The following is a 14865-nucleotide window of genomic DNA, read 5'->3' on the forward strand; positions in this document are numbered from 1 at the left end:
ATGAGATCATTCTCATTTATTCCACATACAGAACCCCTTCAGCAAGAAGTTTATGTGAAGCTGTAAGGTAGGATGTGATCTTTCCTTAGACAGGTAGTCAACTGAGTGGGGTTGTTTGCCAAAGAGAGGAGCCCACATATTTATCATCATGCACAGTTGGAATTTATTGACATCTCTACTTCAGACTGGAGTTTTGCAGGCAGTTTATACTATAAGCTTGAAATATGCTGAGTTCAATTGAAGCTTTTTTCATTAAAACCCGAGTGTTATGTTTCAAGCCCTAGGTGGTTATTTGTTGACTTTTCAGAAATAAACACGATAAAAACTGGTTTTAAGGACGAGGAGAGGCTCCAAATCACCAAATGACATTTTTATCTATATGTTTTATTTTGTATTTATTTTTCAGTCATCTGCATATTAACATTTGATTAGCAACTGCTTGTTTAAGAGAGCATATCAGGTTATCTGGCTGGAGATAACAAAGCATGTTTTCCATAGAGGCTTCCAGACTAGAGGCTACACAGATGTGCCCAAGTTAAAAGGATCACACTGTCTACTTTGAGAAGTGTAGATGGCTTCCGTATTTAGAGAAAACTCATCTGAAGCATCATAAAATAAAATGTACGGAAAATATAATATTCCATAATTAAGATTTCTAATGAATTGCCTTGTTAATCCATACAGTGTATGCATGTTGCAAAATTTTCCTGGCTTAATTAGTGCACTTGCTGATTATGTTTATTTCCTGATGTACACACTGATTAAGCATTGTCCGTACACTGAGGCTTGAAGCGGGATCAGTCTACAAAATAGTACCTAGTCGTTTAACTGGAGACTCAGAATGCAAATAGATCAACTTATGTAAAATTAAATTAGTTCTAATAGAACCCATTTTGACTGAGCAGCTGGTGACACATTATAAACAGAATTCTCTTGTTATGTGAAATAAAGGGCTTCTGCTAACAGATGCTTATATACTTTTAAGCCACAAAAAATGTCATATTACTTTTGAGGTCTAAAGTTAAAAAAAGAAAATAAATTCTAAGCTTGTTAGGGAACACTTCTGCACTGGGTCTCAGCATTGCTATTTGAATAGTGTGTAAGGTCAGCCAGCCCTTTGCAATGATCCATGTGGGAACTTAAAAGTGAATAACTGTTAAATCATTAGTCTCACAGCTAGCACATTAAACCTGTTCTCTTTAACAAGCAGTGGCTATCAACTGAATTTTGGAAAAACTATTAAGATGTTGGTACTGTCCCCTAAACCCATAATTATTTTGTTCTTTTAATAGAAAGTGACGACTTTGTCTTTATTATTCTTTGTGAACATCACTTCAGACTGCTTATAACACTCAAACTAGCCATTAAGAGTTAGTGGTCTGCTGCTCCTGGTCAATACTTGACAATGAACTGCACTTTTTTCCTAGGAATGCTGTCAGCCACACTGAAATGTGTTAAAGTCCCAGTGACAGGCCTTTTCTTAGTGACAGAAGGTCTAGTGGATAGTATGAATGAGGTAGGTGTGTTTTAAACTCCTGGATGTACAGTTTATTTATGGAACGTTTAAGCCTCCAAGACAAAGAACAGAATAATTTCAACAGAACTCAGTAATTAAGCAACTGAGTAAGACATTAAAGGCCTAGATGTGTGTTTTCTGGCTTTAATGGACTTTTTGTGAGAAGATGTTATAGCGGAACATACAGGCTCTTTGGTTCTTGTTCTGTGTTCCACAGTGCTTATCCCACCAGAATTTCTGTCCTTAACTGATTTTCTAAATAGAAATAAACTTGCACTGTGCAAATTAATGCATATGGATGCTCTAAAACATTATAAAATTAGTCATATCTTTAGTAAGTTAATCAGAAAAACAATCAAATGCTCCATTTTTACTCCATTCCTTGTGCATTTGTAATTTTATTCTGTTTTTCAGCCAATGGCACCTATGAAGCAGAATTTAAAAAATTGGTTGATTTATTCACAGTCTGGTAGTTTTTTCTGGCCTTACTCAATTTTAATTCCATATCAGTGGACTCTGGAGTTAGAGCTCTACAGAGCTTAAATCATAATATTTTAGGCAACTCTTGCAGAACCTAGATGAGTATAGATGGATGCAAATCACAGTGAGTTAAGTCTCTAATTCTTACTATCATTTGGATAAATGAGCAATAAATCTTGATTCAAAGAGTTGCATTGTACTTATATTCTTAATGCAAGGCTGAAGTAGGAAGTTGTGGATTTTCGACTAGCTTGAATCTTATACTACATTTGCTACTTCTTTTTGACAACCTGGAAGATACACTACCTTTATATTTAAATAATATCATCTGAACATACATTTTTTCAATTGCCTATATTACGCATTTTGTTTGAAAAGGGAAAATTACATTTATTTTTTATTTAAGGGACTTAATTTTTTACCCTTGTAATTTGAGTCACACTGTTTTGTATGGAAATGGCAATTCAGTGTGGTACATATATAATCAGACATTTCTTTTACATTTGCTACATAAAGTTATGTTTTAGATATATTATAAAACGTGTTGAAACATTCTGCATATAGAACTGATTTATAAAACACAAAAAAAGGTGGTCCATGTGTGATTTAATGTTTTATAAATAGTAAATGGTCTTTCACACAGTTATTCACAGATAGATTTGAAGAGAAAAACAAGTTGTACTGCTTCTTCAAGACCTGATAGGGTCTTTTCCCACTTTGAACACCTAAACCAGAAACAAAATCTTCCTGGATACGCAAATAGGCATGATTGCAGTTTTCTTTGCTAGCAATGTAAGAGTACCCTTTTCAAGGGTTCAAGAGCCACGCTCTTGTTTTCTGGACAATACTTTTGGATAACAATATTGCCTTTTTCAGAAATATTTGGAAAGGATAAGTTTGGTATGAAAGACAATACCTATGAACACAGTAACGAAATACATGCGTTATATGTTTTAGATGGTAAAGTTAGCAGACACTATTGAATCAGGTGTCAAAATGTAGTGTGGATTATCTTTCAGACCTTTTAGATGATAAAATCTTTTTAAAGTAAATTTTTTTCTTTAGATACAGTCTTTATTCCATTGTTTCAATTAATATGTGAGAACTAAATTTTTAAACTAATTTCCTCCGTAGCCACTTAAGATTTTAATACTGCAGAAAAGAATTAAAATGCATGAGTCTTTTAGTAATACTCATTGGTATATTATAGTTCTGCTACAAAGAGTTTTCAATCCATGAAAAAAAAAACCCTCTTTTAAACAAGTGAAGTTTTATGCCTAGTGTCCCTAAAAAGGTGAAAGCCTTCATACTCAGTAGGTGTGCTTGTAAGTATGGTAGGCTCTTAAAGTTAATGCCTTTATGCAAAGCTCTTAAATTTGGAAGGATGCTCTGACATATCAGTAAAATGAAAGCATTTAAAAGTGTTAGGTTCACTAATCATAGACATAACACAAATGCTAGCTTGATGGATTTTTGCAGGTATTAGTAGCAGTGGAGCAGTAGATAAGAAAGGAGTTGAATTTACATCAAAGTTTTTGAGACAAGGGCATATGTATGGATTTATATGCACTTAAGATCTTTGCTCCATGGATGTCCATTTTATCAAATCTCATCTCTTGCACTCTCTTGAAGACACTGAAAAAAACCCTAATCTGACTTTTAAATCTTTAAAACCAATGTAAATTTATGCTTACATAACCTTGTTCTTTTACTTGCTGTTGGTTGTTTTTCAACAGCCTTTAATGGTGGTGAAGCATCCAGCCAACTGAAAAACATTTAATGCTAGTTAAACCTTTGTGCAATAGAAACTGTGGCTAATAAACTCATACCTGGGCACTGGTTATTATGATCACAGTTTACGTTCCTGACACTGTCTCTGTGGTCTCCCCCATTTTATGCCCAGAAAAAGGAAAGGAAAAACAGCCAGCACTCATTCCAGACTGAAATTTAAACAGCCAAAAATCATTCTACCGTTAAGCAAGAAGACAATACAAAGCAAGCAAACTAAATCCAAATATGTTTAAATTGCTGCTTTAGCCTGCATGGCCTTTTCATATGTTTCATACAAAAAGAAAAAGAAAAAAATATCAAACTAAATTAGGATCACAGCTCTGACAAAGTGCAAAGCATCATATTTTTCCCCATTTCTAAACAGTATCAACTGCAAAATGTCGGTATGCCGGATCAAAATTAAAACCACATGAAGTGAAATATCAAACTTCATGCTCAAAAGAGCTAAGAAAGTTCCCGAGACACAACCTTAATTTAAAGAAGTAAAATTACAAGAAGTCATGCAGAGCAGTATTCTCCTCCTCTCCTTGGAAAAGCACGGCTCTTTATTATGGAAAGGCACTAGCCCCTCTATAGTTAGGGTTGCAATCAACTTCCATTATAAAGCCCTATTTTAGCCCCCTGTAACTTTGGCTTGAAAAATTGGAATACAAATTGCCATATTTTCTCCAAAAGAAAAGAAGAATAGATGAGGATTTTTTTGTTTATTTGGTGAGGTGGGAGGATTAGGTTTTATTTTTACTTTTTTGTGTTAAATTGAGGAAAAATTGCTTAACAGTTACAAAGTTTAAGTCACTAAGAAAAAATTAACCTGATCCAAAATTTTCACTTTTCCTTTGGCAACCATATCTGACCTTATTAGCTGAAATTATTTGCAATAACTTAGCAAAACATTGCTTTTTCTCTATTAGGAAGGATGGGCCAAATTTTTCTGCTGGTGATAACAGCAAGAATATTTTGCTGGTGACTTGTATGGATGTAGGATTAGACAGTTTGATCAACATTTTCAAAAGCAAGTCGTGTCTGGTTGTGGTATATACCTCAAAATGAAGTGTAAACTACATGTTGATCTACCTGGATTTTTTGAGCAAGTGTTTGGTTTCTGGAACTCTCCACATATTCTCTGTTGAAATTTCCAACACAGAGGGAATGACTGAGTGTTAAACTAAAAGACTGCTTTTAGAAAGGCCAGAAGAAAACACATACTTAGCTACTGAGGGCTACTGACTGCAATCTAGTGGTTGCCTGATGGCACTGTGGTGAACACTAGCCACTCCCCGCATCCCTTTGCTGGGGATGCAAAGGGATGCATCCCTTATTTATCATGCTTGGCTCATTTCCTAGGATTAGGTCCAGAATAGCCTCTGGCCATGTAGGCTGTTCAACAAACTGTGTAAGAAAAGAAACCAAGCATAGTCCATGGAAACATACTTCCCTCTTTTTTCAGATAGTTGTTATCCCATTCTGGATCTAAGCATTTTAAATTCTTCATGATTAAAGAGCTGGCATTCCTGCAGATCTCTTTCATTACTGAGAAAAAAAAATAATCTTATGGCTCTCCCTTACTTTTGTGTAAACTGTTTAGAAAAGGTTTATAGTACTATTTCCATTCTATTCAAATGATCTCTTCAGTGCTAGAAAGAATAAGGTTTTTCTTTCCTGCTACGTATGTGGTTTTGTGCTGATATATAAAATAGGCATTTAAGTATAGATATGTAAAAACTGAGATTATTTTGCATCTACCTATTTATAGTGGTTTGGACAGCCCAAAGTTTGTTGTATACTATGTTATAATATTAAGTACTGTAATTACTTGGTGTATTAGTATGGAATTTTAAATGTTGACAAGATGCATCAGAATGTAAATTTAGATCCAATTGTGATTATATACACACAATATTGCATACACAGTTGAATCTGACTTGGGGTTCTCTTCATGTAATGCTTAATATGTCCATGTGAGATCATTGTGCGTTTTATGGTATTACTTGACTCTCTGAACATACTATAGTAAAGTTTAACAAGACTATCGCAATACTATTAAAAAATTTTACTATAAATTTAGATATTTTAACAAACAATGGAATATGACAAGGTTTTAAAAATATAATAGAAAAATCTGTACTGGGAAGATGTTTCCAAACAAATCAGACCGTTTCCAGTAAGAAATATCTATAAAATAAAATTAGGAGCAGCAGGAAAAGTATTAATCCTGTGCCAAAATACTTGAGAGTGAAAAAAGATAACAATATTTTCTCTCTTTATATCCATACAAGATATTTTAAATAATTCCTTTTTTTAACTGGCTGTTTTCATAATGGTAATTAATGTTCAGAGCCATTTGAATTTTGCTTTGCCATTCAGACTTCTTAAAACCCAGGCACACTAAGATCACTGTTTCTACAGTGTCATTAGGCTTTTCTTTTGGTAATAAGTATGTGCTGCACATAAGCAGAGAGGAGAACAGAAAATGATGCGCAGGATTACCCTGAAGGAAGCAGCTGTCAGGGATCAGGTAAGACATTGCTGGCAATAGCTGTTGGAGTTCTGTGTATGTTGCTGGGAAAGCAGCAGAAGAGGTTGCCTAGGCATTTTCCCAAGACACGGCTAAAAAAACCTCAGAAGAACGACAGCTGGAAGCCTGGGGAGATCTGAGGACAAGAACTTAGGCTGAAAGGCAGATGTTCAGTAGATGAGTGTTTACCTGTTGACTTCTCTAATCTAGAAAACGGTGGTATGTGAGCAACAGAAACAAAGGCAGAAGCCTGCAGAAAAGTACAAATCAGAGAAGGGATGTTTCCCAAAAAGAACCTGGAATGCTCCTTCTCGGAGGGCCATAGGTGGGCTTCAGTTAAAATGCTGTAAGGAACAATAGGAAGGGAACTGAGGGAAAGACACAGTTGCCACAGATCAGCATATTTATACAACTACGTTGAGTTTTGTACCTCTCAGGACTTCATAGACAGTGAGATAAGTGAGTTCTGTGTTAAGATTTCCAGCATCAGTTTGCTCTTTTGGAAAGAATTATTTTCCCAAACAAGATTTAGTTTGATACTACAAATATTTACGATCAAGTTTTCAGAGGCTAACACTGGAGGTGTTAAAGGTGACACCCTTACTTATAACAACATTTGTGATGGTATGTGAAAGGTAGAAATGACACATACAGACACAAATGCATAAAATAGGCAGCAATCACATCAATAATTTAGAAGTCAGATGTAAGATGTAAGAAGTAAGATGGACCTAAGAGAGTAATTTTGCTTCTTCAGTCAAGACGTATAGTAACTTGAAAATGACTAAATTGTGACATGACCCAATGTTGTGACTCAAAGATTTTCCCAGATGATCCACTATCTAAATTGTAAATGGAAATCTGATAGTATCCATGATCGAAAGTTTTTTATCACAAGAGCAATATGATTATTGTTTTTTTATTTATGCATTTAATAATACAATGATTAGGAGAAAGATGTGTTTGAGGGTTTATTTTTTTTAATTAGCTGCAAGAGCTAAGAAAAATTTGTTACTCTTAATATTTAGCCTTATTATGGAATTTTTTTTGAAAGGCTTAATCCATATTTGACATCACCTACATCTAATTTTCAGTCCTTATTAAATAACTGCTTTCAGTTACTTATTAAGACTATATATTAAAGTAAATAAGACTGCAAAGGGAAAAATATTTTCATTTCCCAGTTTTAGATCAGCCTGAATTTCATAAAACTGTAACTGAAAACAGCAATATTCTAATCTCCCTTTCAGTGAGGTACAATCCCAACAACAAAACCCATTAAGGATGACTTTTTTATGTTCTTTAAATGGAGAGTTGTCCACAGTCTCTTCAGTGTTTTTATAGAAAGCCTCAGAGAATTGAGTGTGTGTCTGCACGAAGAGGTTCTCAGAAAATGTACCTGAAATGTGTGTTTCCAGCTTTCCATGGTAGAATCTATAGGCAGCAAAGGAGTACTCCAAAATTTCCTGTCTTTCTCCAGGGTACACTTAAGTAAACATTTAAGAAAAAAGGTCACTAGAGAGAAGATGAAATCTTTCTGTTATTTCAGTGAATAGAGTATTTCATAGAGAACATGCTGAAAACTTTAACACTCCCATGAGCCAATATATAATTTTATCTGGATAATCATTCCCTTGTTAATATTAAGTCAGGTATCTTTTCTTCTTCATCCTTTTTATGGCTATAAATTGACACTTTTGAACTAATATGTTGTACAAACATGGTTAGTACTTTTTTGAAATGTCATCTCAAAGTTGAATGCCTAATGACTTGTAGTTTTTCCGCTATGTACATATCTGGCAGTTTTCCTCAGGATGAGCCTGCTAACATAACTCACTCTAGGCTGATTTATTATTTTTATTCAACCAGGTGCTACACGGATTTGGCAACTTTGGCAATGCTTTTTTCTATAATGACCCTGCACTTGGTGCTTGATGATGCCAATGCGTGCAATGAATTTACTGGCACCAGCAAAGAATATTTAACTCTCTTATCTCTTTGTGAAGAATCAAGCTTCATGTCCTATATTGCTTGTTATCCAGTACATCTTATGTAAACTCTTTGATTTCTTTTATGCCTCTCCATTTCCAGAATATCCAGTTATGATTCTGCTGTGCTAATGGCTGTTCTTAAAAATAGAAATATATCTGTTATGTTGAACTTTTTTTTACAATATTATTGTCACTGTTTATTTTTCCTCTAATGGGGTCTCTTAGGCATCATAAACAAGTTTTGTCCTTTCAAAATAGATCTGGAATATCATTTGTCAAGATGTAGGAATACAGAGAGTACATGTATTTCTGCAGAGGAATGAAAACTTTCTTTTTTTTTTTTTTTTATTATGGCAGTCTCTTGTTCCTAACTGTGAAGATAAATTAAATTCAGGTAAAAACATTGAAAATTTTAGTACTATTTAATACAATATTCATAATACTAATTTAAAGTTCTGTGCTATTTTTGAAGTTTCCCCTGAACTTGAAGAGCAGCCAAATAACTGCTGTAGAAACTACAAGGAAATTTCTTCTGTCAATCTTTGCTGTGGTCTATCTGGCATATTGCGGCAATTAATTTCCAATTTTGTTTATGCTATTTGAAGGGGATTTTATTTATCAATAGAAGACTATAAAAGATTATAAAGTCTTGTAACTCAGCATTCATATTAGATCTGCATAATTTCTTACCACTCCAAATCTGAATGGTAGCTACTGCATATTGCAATGCGTATTTATTTCATTTGTGTTTCTGCAACAAGTCATCATTCCCCTATCAGATTTCAAGTTTTCCTAAGTGAGCAGTTTGAGGGATAGTTTAACCCTTTTGTTATCGTTCATTGTTATTGTAAACTTTTAACCTTCTATTGCTCAAAGGGTCAAAATATGATGACTGTTGCAACTTATATTTTGCTAACTCTGATACACTTAAATCCCAAGTACATGTTTTGTTTTTTTTAAATGAATTCTCAACACAAGCAATCCAGTCTTTGCCAGTTAAACTTTACTTAGTGGATTGTCAACCATGCAAAAAGCAAAGTTGTGTTAAAACAGAACTTACTTAGGATTGATTTAATGACAAATATTTTTTTTTCTTTCTTATGCATCTCAGTGGAATGTAAGGAATACCTTCCAAACCCTTTTTTTCAGCAAGCAATTTTTAATATGATAGCACCACAACCATATAGATAAGAATCAGACAGGGAAAGATAATCTGTATCTACAAATTTTACTCATCCCCTCATCCCATGTTCTTCCCATGATGTGAGAGGAGCTGAATAGCTTTGTTAAATGAGCTGTACCTTTAAGAGAAATGAGACAGTTCACAAACTAACACTATACTCAACACTGGAAAATATAAAGACAGTGACCTAAATGCCAGTCTAACTCCATGATCCATTAGGGGTCTGTACAGCAGATCACAAAAAAAAAAAAAAAAGGACTAGGAAAAAAGCTCCATCTGGTTCAGAAGACAGTGGCCAGTCCCATAAATAACACAAGCTGTCAGGAAAACATCATTCCTATAGTACTCCGTGTATTGGCTTTCTGTCCAACTACAGATTCACTACAAGGAGCTTCAGAGCTTTGCGTAGGCTTGGACCACACTTATCTCCTCAGCTCACCATAACAGCCACATTCATGAGTTATTCCCAAATTAGCAGAGTGGAGAATGAACTGTACAGAAGTAAAGAACATGAACAGACACAATTCTAGAATCCTATTGCACATGCATGCACACACAACAACAACAATTAAAAAAAAAACAGAAAAGAAAAAGTCCAGATTTTAATTTTGGCTGAGCTTTTCTGAAACAGGAAAATAAAACTCATCAGTAACATTATATTTTGAAAATTTAATTGCAAACTCCACACCACAGTGTGAGGTAAAGAGGAAGAATAAGCTTTACTTTACACTTCTTTGTATTTTAAATACTTCTGTTGGTAGCTAATAAGTAGTTGGCAATACCAAAGACAGAAAAGAAACACTTCTGGTTTTCACTTGGTTAAAAGCGCCATATACTGTTCTCACATTCAGAAGATCTTTTTCATAGTGGAAAAGGAAAGATCATTCAGTACTGAACATTCATATTCTGGTAGCATCTGTTACTAGGGCAGAAGGTGAATGCTGGGTCCTGTACTAGCGTATGATAGATAAATAATAGTTATGGAAGTTTAGAACATCGGTGCATGGCAGAACTGTGCCTGCACTTTTTTTTAGATGGGAGCTTTACCTTTGTAGAAAATAAACACTGTAAATGCTAATAGAGAACAAGAGCACTGCGGAGGTCTTGAGCCCTGCCAAAACAGGAGGAGGATCCACAGACCTGGCTCTGCCTCTGGAATTTCCCTCAAGCGTTTTCTCACTAGCCCCATTTTCCTCCGGGGGGTGCAATGCCACTTGGTGTCTCCTCTTTGGCTTCAAATTTACACAGAATCACAGAACCACAGCATGGTAGGGGTTGGAAGGGACCCCTGGAGATCATCTAGTCCAACCCCCCTGACAGAGCAGGTTGACCTAGAGCAGGTACTTTTGTTCAACACGCCACTTGTGTTCAAGGTGTGTGGGTTCCAAGGAGAGGAGTGAAAATTACTTTCAGCAGTCTCATCGATTTTGAGGAATTTTCTCATGTGAGGGGTAGCAAGCTTCCTTGGTCCAGTTCTGTGCTAAATCTCTAGCACACGATGGAGTCACCACTTCCCAGAGTGTTTTGTCAGTTTTACTTAAGCATCCTCCCCTTTACTGCAGAGGGAGACAAAAGATTCTCCATTTTTCTAAGGTGTCCCCTGGGGAAAAGAACATAAGAGACGTACAGTTGCTGTACATGCAGTTTCTTAGTTGAACATACAGTTCATAGCTGAACTTTATTTCTGAGGACTCAAATGGTTACTCACATGCTCAAAATATTAAAGAACGTGAAAGTTGTGGTGTGAACAGAGTGATGAGAGGCTGTGGATATTTTGTTTGCTCAGAGGTAAAATGGTGATCCCCACTTCTTCCTCTTAATCTGTTAAAGATAAATAGCAAATCGCTGCATTTATTTCTTCTCCCTGGTTTGCATTTAGAAGAAGACACACAGAAAATTCACTTTGAAACATTTCCTTAAAGGCACATGATAAATCCCCAGGGAGAAATTCACAGCCTGAAGAGAGCCTTGTGCTTGGGTTTGATAGTGACAGATAGCAGTGGAAATACAGTACTTGGTGCTCCGAACTGAGTCCATTATGTGTGCAACTCACAGTGAGACCACGGCAGAATAAAGCTTCCCCCAGCCCCACCCAGAAGTGTGGCTGCCTTTGTAATTTTAATTGCTCTGTGTTTGTGGAGTGGGGCCTCTATTTACTTATGGCTCCGGGCTTGTGTTTACCAAGCCTGGTGGAGGCCAAGTGTCATATCACTGAAGCTTAGTTCCTGCAAGCTCTCCTGCTATATCTTGAGGCACTTTTCTTTTCAGTATCTGTGCCTGTCTAATTCGCGAGCTTCTGTGAAACAAGCACAGGAGGGTACAAGGCCTACAGGGAGGAATTACACCTAATTACTCAAATAATTGCTAGGCTGTTGCCTTCTTAGTCACTGAAAATAATTTCCAGGTCCCTGGCTTTTATAGATAGTCTTCTAGAGGCAGGAGGACACAGCCCCCTTTTTAACTCAGCCCATTCACTCACAAAATCAGAACACTCGAGCCTGCAAAATTAATAAGCACCACTTCCATTACATATATTTTAGGTTGTTGTTGCCGTGGCGATAAAGTCAGGGACATTGAATCTCCTCTGTTGAGCCATTGTTATCATCCCTGGCCATCTGCTGCAGAGGAGTGATATTCCATCTCATTTGCATGATGACTGATATATGGGAGGTTTGGAAGGACATATGCCACAGCAATCATGTGATGAAAATTAAAGTGAAAGTTTTGGGCCCAGAGCCGAAAAAAATCTGTGTATGCGCATGAGGCTGTTGATGTGCAAATGTGAATCATATTGAGAAGGTTTGAATAGGGAGGTGTGACGTAAAGAGGGGACACAAACGCAGGTGCTTATCTCTAGGCAGTCAAAGGCACTGGATGTCATATCATGGGAACTACCTTTCAAAGACACAGCTTTAGTGCACAGTTCAGCACACAAGGGAGGAGAAACATATAAGTTTTGGAAACAAAAATAAAGTAAGTTTAACAACTTTTTCACACTATTCTGAACCCATTGATGTTTAAGCAACTTGTACTATTAGTAACTTTCTGTCTTTTCTATTGTTTGTGCTCTTACTTTGCAAAAAGCAAAAAATCCTGTCCGTATATCAATGTTGAAAGCTTGAGAGATTTGTATTAAGAAGTTTGAGGGTTTTTAGTCCATGTTTAAAATGCTCTTTGCAAACTTTTCTTTTTGTTTAAATGACACTAATGCTGTTTCTTCCACAATGTGTGCTTGGTCATTATCTTAAATGCTATTTTGGGCCTCAATTAAAAAATAGCTACTTGTAACTGCTTTGAGACAGCTTTCTGAATAAAATGTCATGGTGTAATTGCATTTATACTGCCTCAGTAAAGCCTTTGTTCATATACATTTTAGAATTGTGCAAATTTGCAGCTCTAGCTATTTGATTTGAGGAAATGATCACACAGACGCTTTTCCTCTCATTTTGAAAAGTTACTGAACTTAAATACTACCGTTGAAAAAAAGAGAGGGGAAAAAAATGAGACAGGAGAGGGGAAGAGTGGGACCAGTGTATTTGTAGGAACTGCTCGATAGATGCAGATTCACTTGCAATTATGTATTACACACCAAAGAGCTTTCTCATGATGTTTTAGAATGCTTTAAAATCATGTGTAATGTTTTTAAAATGAAGATTGTTGATCAATATATTTAATAGCATTACTCTAAATGAAAAAGGGTCTTTCAAAGCGTGACATTTGAGTCCTTTAAATTATTTGGGATTCAGAGAGTGAATTGAGAGCTCCTGATTAAAAAAGCGAATACTGTACTTTAGAATGAATGTCTGTGTCAGGAAAATCTTTAGAAAGTTAAATGACAGTAATATCAGGCAAGGCTGAAGAATGAAATGGACCTTCTGGGACAACGTTTTGCAGGAAAATGATTTTTATGAAATAGCATTTGATACTAGAGAAAGTCTGTTTAACACCCTGATCAGCAATAGCTGTCTCTCTCTCTGACTTTCTTTTGTCTTTAACAAAGCACTTAGTTCAGATGTTTGTCTTGCTTCATATGTAAATAGCAAGACAATCTTCTGCAAGGTGCTGTGAATTTTTCATTTAATAGATTATAGAAGAACAAATCCCAGATTTTATCTTTAAACTGTATGGGGTGAACTTTGTCAGTTAAAGATCTTTTTAGGATTCAAAATGACCATTTATTGCCTCTTTTGTCGATTAAATTAGTTAAGTTAATTGCTTAGATGTGTCTTCTTTGGTTTGCCTGTGCAATTGTTTTGTAATTCTTGGGGAAAATTACAGCATTTGTGATGAAAGCTTTATCTGAGACAATAATATATTTCTGCTATAAGGTGGGTAACAGACAATCCAGATTCATAATGAGGAATTTCTAAATATAGACTTTGCCTCCTAACTTACCAGTTTGGAGCATTTTATTTCTACTTGTAAATATCATCTGCGTATTATAGTACTTTCATGCCTGCAGGCTAAGATTACCAGTCTTCCTTTTTTTCCTCCTCCTTCTAAATATTCAATTACTCAATGGTAATTATTATTATGTGGCCTTCTTGGCTTACTGCATTATTAGATTAATATAGATTTCTTGTGCCAAATTAGCGGAAATCACTGTTATACACAACAACGAATCACTTTTTTTTAGTTTTATTTACTTTGTTGAATAACAGGAAGACTTTGACATCATGAGGTTTTATTCTTGAGACTTTTAATATAATATGTCTTTGAAAGCTGAGTGGGAGAGGGCGTATTTTTCTTTCGCTTTTTCTTTTGTGGGTTTCTAATGAGTAGAAACTTGGGTTAAATTATAATTTACTTCTTCCAAAGACGTATAAATAGGGGCCTTTGTGATTGAAATGACAGTTGAAGTCCCCCGATCTCTGGTCATTGTTTCAGAGGTGTGTAGCAGAGGTAAGAAAACCGAAAATGAAAGAGAAGGAGCTGTCCAGGGTACTGCAGCAGATTAATATTTCCTGTTACTGTACAGAAAAAATTCTTCACTGAAGTTTTCACAAAACTGCCACCGTTTGCTACTTTTCTCTCTCCCCCCCCAACTAGATAAACGTTATATTGAATTTAACTGTAAAAAAGTTGTGTATGAAAAACTTATTTCAGGAGCATGTCATGTTTCTGCAAATAGCAAATACGGTAACTTTCACAAAATTCTTATGAAAACTAAAATTTTATGCGAACTTTTTTGTCAAAGTTATAGACAATAAAACTTTTCCAGTCTAAATTAATCTTTGAGTATAACACAAATGGTTTCTATGGTAGTGCTGCAACGTAAACAAAACAAACAAACAAAAAAACCCCAGATCCCAATCTTGCATTACTTGATTGCTTTTGAAATGAATTCTTGTCCTTATGTGACCTGAAATGTGTGGTTACAAAGCTATAG

Source organism: Rissa tridactyla, chromosome 2 (assembly GCF_028500815.1).
Source record: "Rissa tridactyla isolate bRisTri1 chromosome 2, bRisTri1.patW.cur.20221130, whole genome shotgun sequence".
Lineage (NCBI taxonomy): Eukaryota > Metazoa > Chordata > Aves > Charadriiformes > Laridae > Rissa > Rissa tridactyla.